The sequence below is a fragment of the Neovison vison genome, chromosome 2, assembly GCF_020171115.1.
Source record: "Neovison vison isolate M4711 chromosome 2, ASM_NN_V1, whole genome shotgun sequence".
NCBI lineage: Eukaryota > Metazoa > Chordata > Mammalia > Carnivora > Mustelidae > Neogale > Neogale vison.
In genome coordinates this window covers 47,973,247-47,987,472 of record NC_058092.1, presented here as the reverse complement: position 1 = coordinate 47,987,472, position 14,226 = coordinate 47,973,247, and the positions used below count along the sequence as shown (strand labels likewise).

The following is a 14,226-nucleotide window of genomic DNA, read 5'->3' as shown; positions in this document are numbered from 1 at the left end:
ACAACTAGGCACACAGGAAAAAGCAGAGAGGTGCCATGACTCAGACACTGAACTTGGAGTCAGACCCAAATTCCAACCGAGACTCTTCCCCTTATTCTCTGGTGAGATAGGCAAGTGAACGAACTTGGTAAAGTGTCAACTTCTTCCACAGCATATTTTTCCCCACAGGCTTATTGGGAGGTTTATTTGAAACCACTGAATTCCAAGCAACTGGCACATAGTAGGTGCCCCACATCAGCTGAGGGTAAAGTCTTTAACTGCAGCCCAGTCTTCAATTTAAACAGAGGCCCCTTGAGTGCCTACTACGCTCTGAACGCTCCCCAAAGGCCATCTCACTTACAAGGAGAAACTCAAGATTGAATACTATGTCATCAATCGAGTTCCCTGAATTGTCTAAAGGTGTTTTTGACCCTTTAGAATGCTTCCATGATGAATGATGGGAACTTAGGGTACGCTGCCTGGAATCAAAGCAGGCTTAAAACCTTTCTAAAATTTAAAGCTGTTTTTTATTACTCTGGAAACCTACCCACTGCACGCTCTTATTTCTAACCATCATGTCCCCCCCTCCCCACTTTCCATATTTAACTCAAGGCTTCAAATGCAAAAGCCAAGCTTGAAGTGATCATAACATTTAAGCGATTAATGTAACGACAGCTTATACTCGCCTCCTTGTAGGAAGATCTACATTCTCTATTTAATGGCTTTAGCCATTTACAGCAAGAGCTAGCACAGGGACCCCACAGAGGGAGGGGAGGAGAGGGAGAATTCTGCAGCTCTGACCAAAGGTGTTGTAGTCATAAGCTAGCTGGGAAATGATTAAGTGATAAATATAGTAAATTCACCCTCAGTTCTGGGAACCCCACACTGCAGACAGTAATTCTCAGAGGCAGAAGCAATTATTATTAAAAGGTCTGAACCTTAAGGGTGGCTGTTTCAGTCTGTTTAATTGGAAGATCACTAAATGCAGATAAGGAGGAACTCAGGTGTGGGAAGCACCTACGGACACCAAGGACTATCACCTAAAATACCTAATGTCCACATTTCATGGAAGTAGTTGTAGCTAGAACCCCAAACAGAGGGGAAGAAGGAAACAATGTTGAGTACTTCCTGTGTACCAGGAGCACATGATACATACATACATATGTATGTATACATGTGTACATATGTATACATGTGTACATACATAAAATATAATGAAATGCGTTTGGGGCTTAAGCATACCTAACGAAGGCTAGTAATCTCAGAAAGGACTCCCTGACCTTTGTTAAGGAAGTGACTGCTGTTGTTCTTCCTGGATGCACCCCCATGGTCTAGCATAATGTGTGGTACATCCAGTAGGAGTCAGGAACATGGAGGGTGGAGCCAGATTTTGTGGATGCAAACCCTACTCAGTAGCTGTGTGACCTTCAGTAAGTAACTCAACCTCTCTGTGCCTTGGTTTCCTACTTGTGAAATGGGAGAACAGTGATACCTCCCTCATACTGTAATTGTAGCATTAAATAAGCTAATAAGTGCAAAGTGCTTAAGACATTGCTGGCAAACAATAAAAGTTGCACGCATAAACACTTGTGGACTTGCCAGATACTGGGGAGCTCATCTGTCCTCACCCCCACCCTGTGATGTAAAGTGTAATAAAGCTCCCTTTTCCAGGTGGGGTAACTGAAGAAAGTACACCTGCCAGGTCAGCTAGTTCCTAATTAACCCAACTTAAATTCCTACCCAGGCCCGCCTAACATTAAGGGGAAAACATACCATTTAATTGTGGTTTTGTTTGTTTGTTTGTTTGTTTTTTTAATATTCTAGGCCTTCACAGATAGGAAGGCATTTTCTTCTCATAGCAATTACATGACATAAGGGTTGCTTACCCCCATTTTACCTACGCAGAAACTGAGAGTGAGAGCTCAAGTCATTTTCTCAAGGCCGGGTGGGCAAATATCAGCCCAGGCCTGACACACTGTCCGTCCCAACACAAGGAGAGGGCCTCTGGTCCCAGGTGCCTGGGGCAAGCGCTGGCATGTCTTCCTAACCCCTGCAGGGACTAGGGGTCGGGGCGGCGGCTCCTGAGCAGGGGATAGTTCTAATCCGCCTTTCGCAGGGCACTGTCCTGGCGCTGGAGTCCTGCGCACGTCCCCTCTCCCCTCCAAGGGACGTGGACAGGAGCTAAGGCACGAAGCATCCCGTGCGTTCCCACTGCTGGACCGGGCGGTGGCCCCGCCTCCGTCGGCGGGGCTGGGCTGCCCACCCGCCCTCCCAGCCGGTCGCCGGTGTGTCCCTTTCGCTTTTAGCCCCAGCAGCTCTCCGGTAGCCTGCGGATTACGCAGAATAGCCCCCACCTGGCTGGCTGAGTGACAAAGCGCAGCAGTAATTGTCCTGATGAAACCTATTTGCAAACAGGGCTCCCCTCCCTCCAGCAGAAAGCACCCCAGGGCAGGGAGTCCGGAAATCGCTGTTCTCCCGCCCCCACCCCCCACCCCTCCTGCTTCTGCTCCCCTTGCGGCTAGGTTCCAGCCTCAGTTTACCCATCTGTGTAAATGGTGTCAACAGTGCTTCTGCCCCAAAGATCGAAAGGTGAAGGGTTTGGAAACAGCCTGAATTTCTTTGAAGTCCCTTCTTTTCAGCGAAAATGATATATTAGGGTTTTAGATTCTTTTCCACCATTACTTGTTTTACTACGAATCTATACTTTTTAATTTGAAAAGGAGTAAAATTGCCACCCAGGAAAAATAATCTTTGGTTTATCCTGTGGTTCCCGGCCCCCTGTTTGAAATCTTCAAGGAAGCTCTGGAAGGCCCTTTCAACTCCCGCTGTTAATCTGATTCGTTGTGGTTATTTTTTATTGTTTTTCTTTACCGTTAAGACCTTTTATGAGCTCACTGATGACAGGTGGGGTGGGGAAAGACTGCGTTTTGCAACCAGATATGTTCGTTAGAATTTCTTGTTCTGCCTTTTTTTTTTTTGCCTGTGGACCCTCATCAAGCCAATTAAACCTCCTGAGCCTCATTCTCGCGTCTTTAAAATGGGGAGAATACTCCTGGCAGGTTTGGTTATTTGTCAAGGGCTTGCCTGGTGGTCAAGGGATGGGGATGCTAAGGGGTCCGGGTTCTGAGGATCTAAGCCTGGACTTCTGCCCTCGTGGGCTCCTCCTGGCTGCCCCGCGAGCGACCCGCCCAGCCCCAGTGCTGGGCGCGCCGGCTCCCAGGCTCCCAGGCTTCCAGGGCTGCGGGTGGCACCGGTGCCGCCTCCCCGCCCGCCCACTCTGCCCGCGGGACCCGCGGCGACCTGCAGGCGGAAGGCCGTGGCTTTATTTACACGGAAAGCAGCCGGTGGAGGCTGGCCATGTATGGACGAAACGCTGGCGGGCTGGCACCAGCGCCGGGGGAGGCCTTCTCCTGATAGGAATCTGAATAAATCAACACGGGAATGAAAGAATGCGTTGAAAGGGATCACAGAAACAGGACCCACTGGCGGCCTTCGGAATCAGCCCACAGGCCCCGTCCCATTTGATAGTCTGGCCTACTGAGGCTCGAATGATTCGCGAGTTACTGCCAGGCCAGGCCTCCTGCCTCCCAGACCGCACTGTCCTCGAGTCTCCTGTGTGGCACGACTTCGGGTTGAACAGGCAGTAGGATCTAGACCCTAAGCCAAGGAGGCGGAGGCCGCCACCATCCCCGCCCCCCCCCCCGGCTTTATGAGCACCAACGACGTGCTAGGCACTGTTCCTGTGTTATTTTGTCGACCTCTCACACCACGCTTTGAGGAAGGTCCTCCTATTTTTCATCTGGGGAAACTGGCTCAGAAAAGCGGTCACTTGCCTAAGAACACAAAAAGCCTGTAGAGGGAACAGCTGGGATTCAAGCACAACTCTGTCCCAGGCTCTTCCCACCCAAACGTGCTGCGGGGGAGGCCCCAGGGTAAAGCACAAAATGCGGGGCTGCAACGTCAGGAGAGCAGCGCGATCACCCGGCTGTTTCGGGGAGCCGCCCCTTCCCTGGTTTTCTTTCCCAGGCAAACTGGGTGTCCAAAGCCTCCTCCAGTTGTACCTGTCAGCTGATTCGCCGCTGCCCCACCCGATCGCCTGATTTAGCAGCCGGAAGTTGCACTCCCGGTGACCGCTGACCTAGAGCCCCTAGTCGTTTCATTGCCAGAGCCAATGTCCTGGCTGGAAGACACACAGGTGCGCCCAGGGCGCGCATTTCTCCGGTCTCCGCCCGAGTTACCGCCCGAGTTACCACGCTGCATCCGGTCCGGGAGCAATTGAAACTGGTCCAGCCGCCCCTTTCCCGACAGGGCCCCGCCCACGCCCACCCTGCGGAGGCTCAGAACAGCTTTCTTCACTTTCCCTGGCCCAGCTCTCCTGCCGGGGGCGAAGAATGGAAGCTGGTTGCTCAACGTGCCTGAAGATTGTTCTGGTTCTCATGCGATTTGTCGACCAACCACGGGGGGCCGGAGGGGGGGGGAGGGGTGGCGGAGGGGCGGGGTGCAGCTCAAGCCACCCAGCAGGTACTGAGGCTTGCACACCCAGGTCCACTGAGCAAGCCCTTGGGGTTCCTGGTGTGACATCTTGGCCTTGTGCATGGCCCTCCAGAGTCAAATCCGATGGAGAAAGTGGGCAGGATGTCCAAGGCAGCCCTAGCCCTCTAGGTCCATCCAGCCAAGGGGGAGTGTGAGAGGCTGGTTTTGGGGCTTGGCCTAAGGCTGGCTCACTCTCCTCTTCGTGGCCCTCCATCAGCAAATGCCCAATATCTCCAAGAACTTCCCCTGAAGCTTCAGTTCCTTTGCTTTAGACCTCTTGGCAAAGAGGAAGGCTTGAGCAGAAAAGCCAGTCAAGTGACAGAAGGAATTGACTCACAGATATTTTTCTAGTACTAGGCACTGTACTAGGCCCTGGGGATACCACCATGACCCAGACCCGGTTCCTGCCTTCACCCTGTCCCAGACTAGTGAGGCATCAGACAAGGAACAGGTCACTTTCATCTGGGGCAGGGAACCATTTCTCAGAGTGCTTCTGGGAGAAAACCCTAAACTGGCTGGGAGGGAGAGGTGGGAGGCATTAGAAGAGACTTTCTCAGATTGCAGACACTACCCTTTTCCTTCCTTCTTCCACCTTTTTGCATGCATTTCTGGATTACCTGAATCATGCTAAGAGCTCAGGGAGCAGCTGGTAGTTTTCAAGGGACAGCACATCATGGTTGTCGTGGTGTAGGGGTTAAAACTCTAGAGCTCTGGCTGTAGCCACTTACTTTGTCCTAGGTGATTTGCATAATTTCTCTGAATTTCAATTTCTTCATCTGTAAAACAGGGTTAGTGATAATACTGGCTTCATAAGAACAAGGCCTGGCCCAAGGTAGGCATCAGTGAGTGGAATCTATTGTATTACTTCGTTGTGGTTCACATGTTTCTTCTGATCGCCTGATGACGCCCTACAGCACAGGTAAGTTCATACCCATTTTACAGATGAGGAAGCTAGCTTGAACAAATCAGCAGTATTGCCCATGCCTGGTAAGTTTTCAAGACCAGGACCCTGGGGGATGAATGGGCTCCTCATGGAATTCGGGGAGATATTTTGACCTCCACCTGCCCGCCCTGAAACCCCAGATGACTGGCTGAAACGGAACTGTCTGGGGAACTTCCTTTGACCTAAATCCTGTCAGCTATCTTGGAACAGCAGCCAGAAATACAAAGAGCCCCACCCACAGCACTTTTACCCCAAAAGGCACTCCTTGCCAGGGGATTTCTCTTTCAAGGACTACTTTAAAAAGGGGAATGATAAATGCTAACTGGACACCTACTATGTGCCAGACACCATACCGGGCATGCTCCTGCGGGTTATTTCACTTCCTGTGGGGAGGGAGAGGGGGAGGAAGGGGATTAGGAAGAGGAGGAGGTAAGAATCAACTTGCCCCCACTGCTCTCTATAATATAACTTGACATATGTACCTATAACCCTGAGTGTTCCTTCTAAAAATGCAAATGCGGTGATGTTACTCCAACTCCCCCGCTTCAGATATCTCAGGGGTCACCCACTGCCTTTACACAAAGTCCACACTGCAGAAAGGCATGCTCAGCCAGCCACGTTATCGCATCTGCTGTGCCCATTTATCTTCTAACCTCCACACATGCAATTCCTGCTTCCTGGAATATTCTTCCTAGATCCTCGCTTTCCTTTCCTATTTTTTCCTTGATTAAAAAAGATTCATCCTTCAGCTCTCAGCTTTAGATGGCACCTCTTCCAAGAAGCCTTCTTGTCCATCCAGACAGGGCTAGGCCTGTCTCTACTGTATTGTAAGTGCTTGCTTAATGGCCTGTGCCGCTAGATGGTGAGCTACTTAGGGACAGGGACGATGCTTTGTTCCGGCGTCCTCAGCACCAAACATGGTGTGGCTCATTAAATACACTCAGTAAATGTTGAATGGATGGATGAGAAAAGGTTGAGCATGAAAATTATTCCCATTTAACAGAGGAGAAAGCCAAGTCTCAAAGAGGGCAAAAATGACTATCTAAGGTCAGATAGCTGGTTAAGGGGTGAGTTAAGCTAGAGATAAATCCCTGCCAATTCACTCAGTGTTCAGTCACCATTTCACTTATATTAATGATAATACAGGGGCACCAGGGTGGCTCAGTCAATTAAGCATCTCTTAGTTTCAGCTCAGGTCATGACCTCAGGGTCTTGAGATCGAGTCCCGAGTTGGGCTCTAGGCTCAGCATAGAGTTTGATGGAGATTCTCTTTCCCTTTCCATCTCCCCCACCTCCTCCCTCCACCACTCCTGCGTGTCCTCTGGTGAGCTCTCCCCAAATAAATAGATAAGTCTTAAAAAAAAAAAAAAGAAGAAGAAGATAATACAAACTGCTTCTAAGATTTCTCATCAAAGTTGCTTCTACCACTGGTTTTCAATATTGCACAGAAACAAGACCCAGGTCCTGTTAATATGTGATGTGATAATTATAAACACTAATCATCAAATCTATAGGTAGTCCCAGGTGCCTAAGATATGTTATACCTCATAACATCTTCCAGAAGTCAACATTGTGAAGTATTTGACAGGTTAAAAAGCTGTTTCAGAGAGGTTCAGTGCTTTGCTCAAGGTTCCATGCCTTCAAATCCAAGTCAGTCTCCAACTCTAAAGTCCAAGTTCTTTCCACCTCCCCAGGCAGCCTCCTGACCATGACCCTGAGACCAACTCTCAAGTGGCCCTTGTGCTCCAACTGGGCCCTTTTCTCTCTTGATGGGATACAGATGAGACTCTGTAACTATTCATGGTCCTCTGGGCTTGGCCCAAGTATCATACTAAGGCTGGCATTTTTCTCTGGTCACCCTTCTCTTCTCCCTTTGGGTTCCAGCATCTTCCCTGGCTCTACCTCTGGGGAAAAGACAAGGCATGGGAAGCGGTCATTGTTCCTTGTTCCAGTAAATGACCCCCTTGAGAACCAGGCAGGTAGGGGCAGATCCTCACATTCTCAGATGTCTCAATTAACAAACTCTTTTGCAATTATACACACCCTTGGCCAGAGCTCCCACAAACTTTCCTGACTCCTAGGAACTGTTCTCCAACTCTAGGGTCACTCCAAGAGCTTCCTTAAAGTGTCTGCATTAATTTATTTGCTCAATGTGTCTCTTTTAGTGAACAGCGCTCCCCATGGAGCCCTGGCACTTTTTCAACTCTCTGAGAGGAGGGGCTGCCCTGAAAATCTGTTCTAGACTAGAAGGTCCATGAGGCAAGTGCTACCTCCATCACCTGACACATGGTAAGCCCTTAGTAAGTATTTGTTGAACAGCTAAGTAGCTAAATACCAAAAAATCCATTCATCTCTTAAAATTTTCTTCTAGTGCTCCACTTAGAGATAGGATTAGAGCATGTTGAGTCAAAAGAGACCCTAAAGGAAAAAATTACCTACTTGAATCCCCTCATTTTACAGAAGGGGAGACCCAGAGAAAGGAGATTCAGAGTTCTGGGAAGAATCTAAAGTACAACCCGAGCTTCCTGACTTTTGCCCAGTCCCTTCTCTGTGTTGGGACCCTGCTCAAATGTCATAAACCTAGTCCCATTTAATCGTCACAGCCACCATCTGGGGACAGGAGAAAGGAAGAAAGAGCAGTACCACTGCCAAACACCACAAGAAAACACTGGGGCTCAGAGGTGAAGTGGAGGATACCCAAGGTCACACAGCCATAGTCTGGGGCTTCCTCCACCACAGCCATGCCAAGAGCTCATTCTCCCCCAGTATCTCTGCCCGTTGCTCTCTGCTTTCATGAGCCTTAAAAGAGATTTGGAAAGGGGGCGCCTGGGTGGCTCAGTGGGTTAAGCCGCTGCCTTCGGCTCGGGTCATGATCTCAGGGTCCTGGGATCGAGTCCCGCATTGGGCTCTCTGCTCAGTGGGGAGCCTGCTTCCCTCTCTCTCTCTCTGCCTGCCTCTCCATCTACTTGTGATTTCTCTCTGTCAAATAAATAAATAAAATCTTTAAAAAAAAAAAAAAAAAAAAAGAAAGAGAGATTTGGAAAGAACAGGCCCTAAAGTTGCAAAGACCTTCATCTTTATTATTCCCTCCACTTCCGGAAGGTTTGGTCAATCTGCCTGCCCAGTGCAAAAACTAAGACCATTCAGGTATGCAAAACTGCCACCTCTTCAAAGGGCTAGTGGCCCAAATGCTTGTCTCAGAGGCCAGATGGTCTCAAACGGCGCTGAGGACTTCTCCTTGCTACGGTGACACTGTAAGTGGGGACTCGGGGTCTTTGGGAGACAGTTAGAGTCCATGTCCAATCTCAGAGGTCCTTCTGGACTCTGAGCACAGCAGGCCTTGCTGGTGATAGGCTCATCCACACCTCTGGTCCAGCCTTCACTGTCATGGCTGGTGGCACCCCAGCAGTGAAGAACTATCGTTACAACAGAGAAAAGTCTCCAAAGGAGGCCAGATGCCTTGGGAAAAACACCAAGAGAAAAAAAGCCAAATAAGTGAGAACAGCCATGCACTACCCTCCTAACATCACACTCAAGGGACCTGAAGTGAAGATTTTTATCTCTGGGACAAAACACTGCAGTTACTCAGGAATGAAGAGATAAAGCCTTTCTTTTTCTAAAAGAGCAGGGGCAGAGTCCATTCACGGCATCCTGGGTCCTGAATTAGAGGGAATTCACAACATGAATTGAAAAATAAAGTATCTTACCAATGACTTGAATGGCCTGCCGTTCGGCCAGCACTGGGCAGGAGCCCCGGCTCTGCTCCACAGCAGCAGAAGGATCTCGAACAAATGGTGCCACCTTCCTACATCTGTCTTGGGGGCTGAGCAGAGATGCTCATGGTGCCTCCTCCGCAGGGTTTGTGGGCATTAAGCGAGGTCATTGTTGTAAGGCACCCAGCACCATGACCGGCACAGAGTGGGTGCTAAACAAATATTAGTTCCTTTTTTTTTTTTTTTTTTTTTTTAAGAATAGGGATTGAATTGTGCTTTGGAAATAGAATAGTCATGGAAAAACCCAAGGGCCCCCAGTGAAGTAAAGTTCCACCAGGACTAAACAGAGCCATTTCCCAGTCATTTGTTCAAGGACCAGCCCTCACCCATGTGACTGGCTTCCCACACAGAGGGCTTGTATGCTTCCCTTCCTGTTCTCCTTGCATGGGGCCTTGCCAGCAAAAACGCACTTAGCTACTCAAAATGCAATCATTACGACTCACCCAGCAGGCACAGCAACGCGCTGGCTGACATGTGCGTACACATACAAAAAATGCACGCAATGTGAGGCAGCCCGATAATACGTGTGGCTCCTGTCCACGGACCTTCAACCAGACGGCAGGGCTGCGTGGAGAGAGCCGGAACTTCGCAGCTGGATCCGGGTGGGCCCAGAGCTGTTTCCTTCCTTTTGACAGTGTGATCCGGGGCAAGTCACTGGAAGTGTCAGTCTGAAAAGTATTGCGATACTTAGTGATGGGTCTTGTGGTGAGGATCCTAGGAGACAATGTCTGTCAAAGAATGCTCTAGAACATTCAAGAGAGTTATTGCAGAAACGCTAAGAATCTGACAGGGGACGGGAGTCCCCTGCTGAGCTTACCTTCTTTATAGTGTTTTACCCAATAAAGTGGCCTCCTCTGTTACTCAACTCCTTTGGGGCTTTTGCCTCTGAGTGGGAAGACTTAGACCCTAGCTGGCTTTGCTCTGCTCTGGACCTCTTTTTGTTTTGCCTCAGTAAATGAGCCAGCCCACCATCTGAGTGGGAATGCCGTGTTTCCCACCTACGGCTCCCTCCACCCACCACCGACGCTCCCCATTGCCCAGTGCAGCCTGGGGATGGCGGGTCCTCCGAGAAAGCTGGAAAAGAATCAAATTCATCTTCAGCCTCAAACCTCTTCCCCAACTCTCTCCCTCCTTCCTCTGCCTCACCGGGGCCTGGTTGGGTGGGAGGACCAGCAGTGAGTGGGAGGGCAGGGACAAGGAAGGGCATAAGAGTGACCCTCTGGGTATGGACCTGGATCCAGATCCCGGGCAGATTATCTGGGAATGAGAACCAAACAAACTAACAACAACAACAAAAAAAAGCACTGCAAAAACAAATTTTCTCCCTCCTCTCCTCTTTTTTTAATTGGAAAAACTGTCAGGTGGAAAAGGAAGAAGGTCAAGTGAAGCAGTCCAGACCTGAGACAGGTTAGAACTTGAGAATCCTATTGGCAACTATTTTGCATAATGCTTTCCCCAGCTTTGTCTCATTTCAGCCTTCACAACGTCTTGGGGAGGCAGATCCTCTTGGCCCATTCTGTGGATGGTAAGACTGAGAATAAAAGAAGCAAAGTCATTTGCTCGAGATCACACAGCAAGGAAATACCAGATATGGGGCTCAAACCTGAGTCTGCCTTCTCTAGATCCCAGGTTCTCGCTGTAATCGGGGTCATTTATCTATAGGACCAAAAAGGAATTATGAGTCCTGGGTCCAGCTCAGATTCTCCTCTATCCAGCCCCCACCACTGACCATCCATACACCCAAGCAACCTCGGTGGGGTACACGTGAAGTACTCACTGATTCACCAACTTACAATCAGGATTCATGCACTTTCCTGTGTATGTGATCTGGTTCTTTTAAAAAGATACGACATGACAAATACAATTTTAAAATCCAGTGGGACATCACTTTTCACCAAAGGCTTTTTCTACTTTTTATTTGTAAAAGCCCCCTATACAATTGGACCCCTTGCCTACCTCTCCAGCCCACCACGCCCCACTTTGTGCAGAACCCACAGAGGCCAGGCTCTCCTTCCTCTCTTCCTCTCTTCCCAGCGCTCTTCCCTCCTTCAGCAGCTTGGCTGCTACGGCCTCATCCCTCCAGCCTCAGGTGAGGCGGTCCTGCCTCCAGGAGTCTTCTCTGACCACCCCTCCTCCAGAGTTGGGACCCAGACCTGCTCAGCCTCCCAGCACCAGGGCCTACCACCTGCACAGCCCTGCCGTTCTGAGCTGGAAACGCCTGTTTCTCTGTCTGCCGCTACCCGTCTGTGAACTCCTTGAAGGCAGGGCCTGTACTCCCTAATTCCCAGCAGCAAGCTCAACAGAGGCCCAGCAAGTGTTTCCGGATCAAAGGACGAATGAATCAACTCCCTGCCCACCTTCCAGTAGTGCTTGCCTCCCTCTTGACTGGAAGCCCTGCTTTTTCAGCTGTACACTCTGTCCCTTTGCCGAATCCGAAATTCTGGGGCAGGGGTAGGTGGGGAGTGGGGATGCTGTAGTGGGTTAGGTTGAATTATGTCCTCCAAAAAGATATATCTAACCCTCTGTACTTGGAAATGTGACCCTATTTGGAAATAGAGTCTTTGCAGACATCATTACGGATCTCAGGATGAGATCATTTTGGGTTTAGAGTGGGCCCTAAGTCAGCCATGTGAAGGGGGAGGCAGGGGTTGGAGCGATGCTACCATAAGCTGGGGGTGACAAAGAATGGCTTCTCCCTTGGAGCCTTCCATGGGAGCACAGGGTTCTGGGCCTCTAGAACTGTGTAAACATAAATTTCTATTGTTTGAAGCCACCAAGCTTGTGGCATTTGTTCCAACGGCCCTAGGAAACCCATATTAGCAGCAACTGTGTCTCTCCTGGCTGTGATGTCCCAGTCCCCCCTTCCCCAGGCTCTTCAGAAACCTCGCCATACAAACAGTCGGGCCTCCATGAAAGCCTTATGAGGTACTGAGTCCCGAAGGCCTGGGTTGCCTATTCTAAAAGTTGACTGAAGCCAATGCAAGGTAATCCCAATCCCATAGCCAGGTAAGTCAGTCAGCATGGAAGGCACTAGCATGCTGCCTGTGAGGTAGCCACTCTATGCTCTACGTGTCACATTTGGTAGTCTTCTGCTCAAGACATAATCTTTTTTTTTTTTAATTACTTATTTATTTGCGAGAGAGAGAGAGAATGAAAGAGAGCATGAAAGGGGAGAGGTCAGAGGGAGAAGCAGACCCTCTGCCGAACAGGGAGCCCAATGCAGGACTCAATCCCAGGACTCCAGGACCATGACCTGAGCCGAAGGCACTTGCCCAACCAACTAAGCCACCCAGGTGCCCCCCAAGACATATTCTTGAGTATGTTCTCCAGGCCCATCTTCGAGAAGAGGGAACTGAGGCTCGGGAGGTGGGGCAACCCACTTGAGGTCTCACAGAGCTCCCACTGCGGGTGTTGGGTCTCGAGCCCTGGGCTCCCAGGGCTGTCCCTCACCTCACTAAGCTACCACACTTTGTGACAGGAACAGAATTAGGACAGGGAGAAGGAAGGGGAGGGAGAGGCCAGTGGAGGAAAGGGGTTCAGCTAGCCAACTTTGTGTTTTTGCTTTCCCAGGCTGGGAACAATTAGGTATCCTGCTTCTAACTTTCCATGTGTTGTGGTGGTGTCAGATGTAAACCTTGAGTGATCCTTATCTATGATCGGTATGCATCTGTATGAGCAGAATTAATCATACTGTAAAGCTGCCATGGGAATTCCAGACAGCCCTGAGACCACGGCAGGAAGGACGAGTATGAGCGGGGGCACATCACTGCCACACACGCAACAACACTGGTCCCAGGGGCGCATGCGTGAAGGGAGTGGGTCCCTGACCCTCCTCCTTGCTGCTCATTGCCTTGGTCTGGGTAACATACATGCTGGTCAGTGAGCCATCCAGACCTGGAGTCACTTGGAGCATCAAAGCGGGCTCTTCCCGGGCATTTCGGAGAGAGGCCACACACTTCCAGGCACACAGGAACTATTTATGGAGTGCCGACTATATGTCGGGCTCTGGGGACACAGCAGAAAGAGATCATATGGTAATAACATTTTACGGTGACAACAAGGACATGTCTCCTGGTGAACATGTCATGATATGTGTACCTGTGGATTTGCTAGGTTCTACACCTGACACTAATATAACATTGTATGTCAGCATCATTCAATTAAAAAAAAAAGAAAGAAAAAAGGGGGGGATCAAAACAAAATCTATTCCTATAAAGCTTAACATTCTACTGGGGGCAGGAGGAGAGAGACAATAAAATTAAATACATAAATACATACTATTTCACTGAGAAGTGAGAAGGACAGTCAAATGGGGGATTGGGAGAGACTGGGGGTGCCATGTCATGAAGGTCATGAAGGAGGGCCTTCCTGATAAAGTGACCGGTGGGCAGAGGCCTGAGGAGGGGAGAGTGAAGTCTGCAGATCCTTGGAGGGGGAGGGAACTGCAAGTATGAAAGACCCAAAGGTAGAATGTGCTTGAAAAGTTCCAGTAATGGTCTGAGGTTGGAGCCTCTATTCACGGGAGGAATCTGAAGCCCAGAGAAGTTAAGTAATTTCTCCAACGTCACACAGTCAATCTCGACTCTGGAATCCGAGTCGAGAGACTGTCTAAGTCCAAAGCCTATTCTTTCTAAACCTCAATCTGGCTGGGTGCAGAGAAGATTATCAACATAGTCCCTGCCCTCAAAAATGTCCCTGACTTACAACAGCCCCATGAGGTCAGAACTGTTACTGTCTCTATTTTTAGGAATGAGAAAATGGATGCCCAGAGAGGTTCAGTGACTTGCCCAAGTCACAACAGCTGGTAGGTGGCAGAGCCAAGATTCAGTGCTGCTCTACCTCTTCATATCTTACCCACAGCTCTGTGTTATTACATAACACCATTGTTTTGAACTTTAGTAAAATATATTTTTAAACTTCATTTACAGATAGGCAGTAGGCAAGAAAAGCACCAAGTTATCTAAGCAGACCAGTACTGCAAGACTTCTTGAAGAATGC

General features: G+C 49.5%; 1 long non-coding RNA gene across 1 annotated transcript in view; it reads right to left on the bottom strand.

Annotated features, from left to right (window-relative positions):
- The window catches only part of LOC122900025, a 45,760-nt gene extending 35,871 nt beyond the window's left edge, over positions 1 to 9,889 (bottom strand). Inside the window, exon 1 of the long non-coding RNA XR_006383161.1 lies at positions 9,672 to 9,889. This is a non-coding gene — a long non-coding RNA (uncharacterized LOC122900025). The remainder of the gene's footprint in view (positions 1 to 9,671) is intronic.
- Positions 9,890 to 14,226: the final 4,337 nt, after the last annotated feature.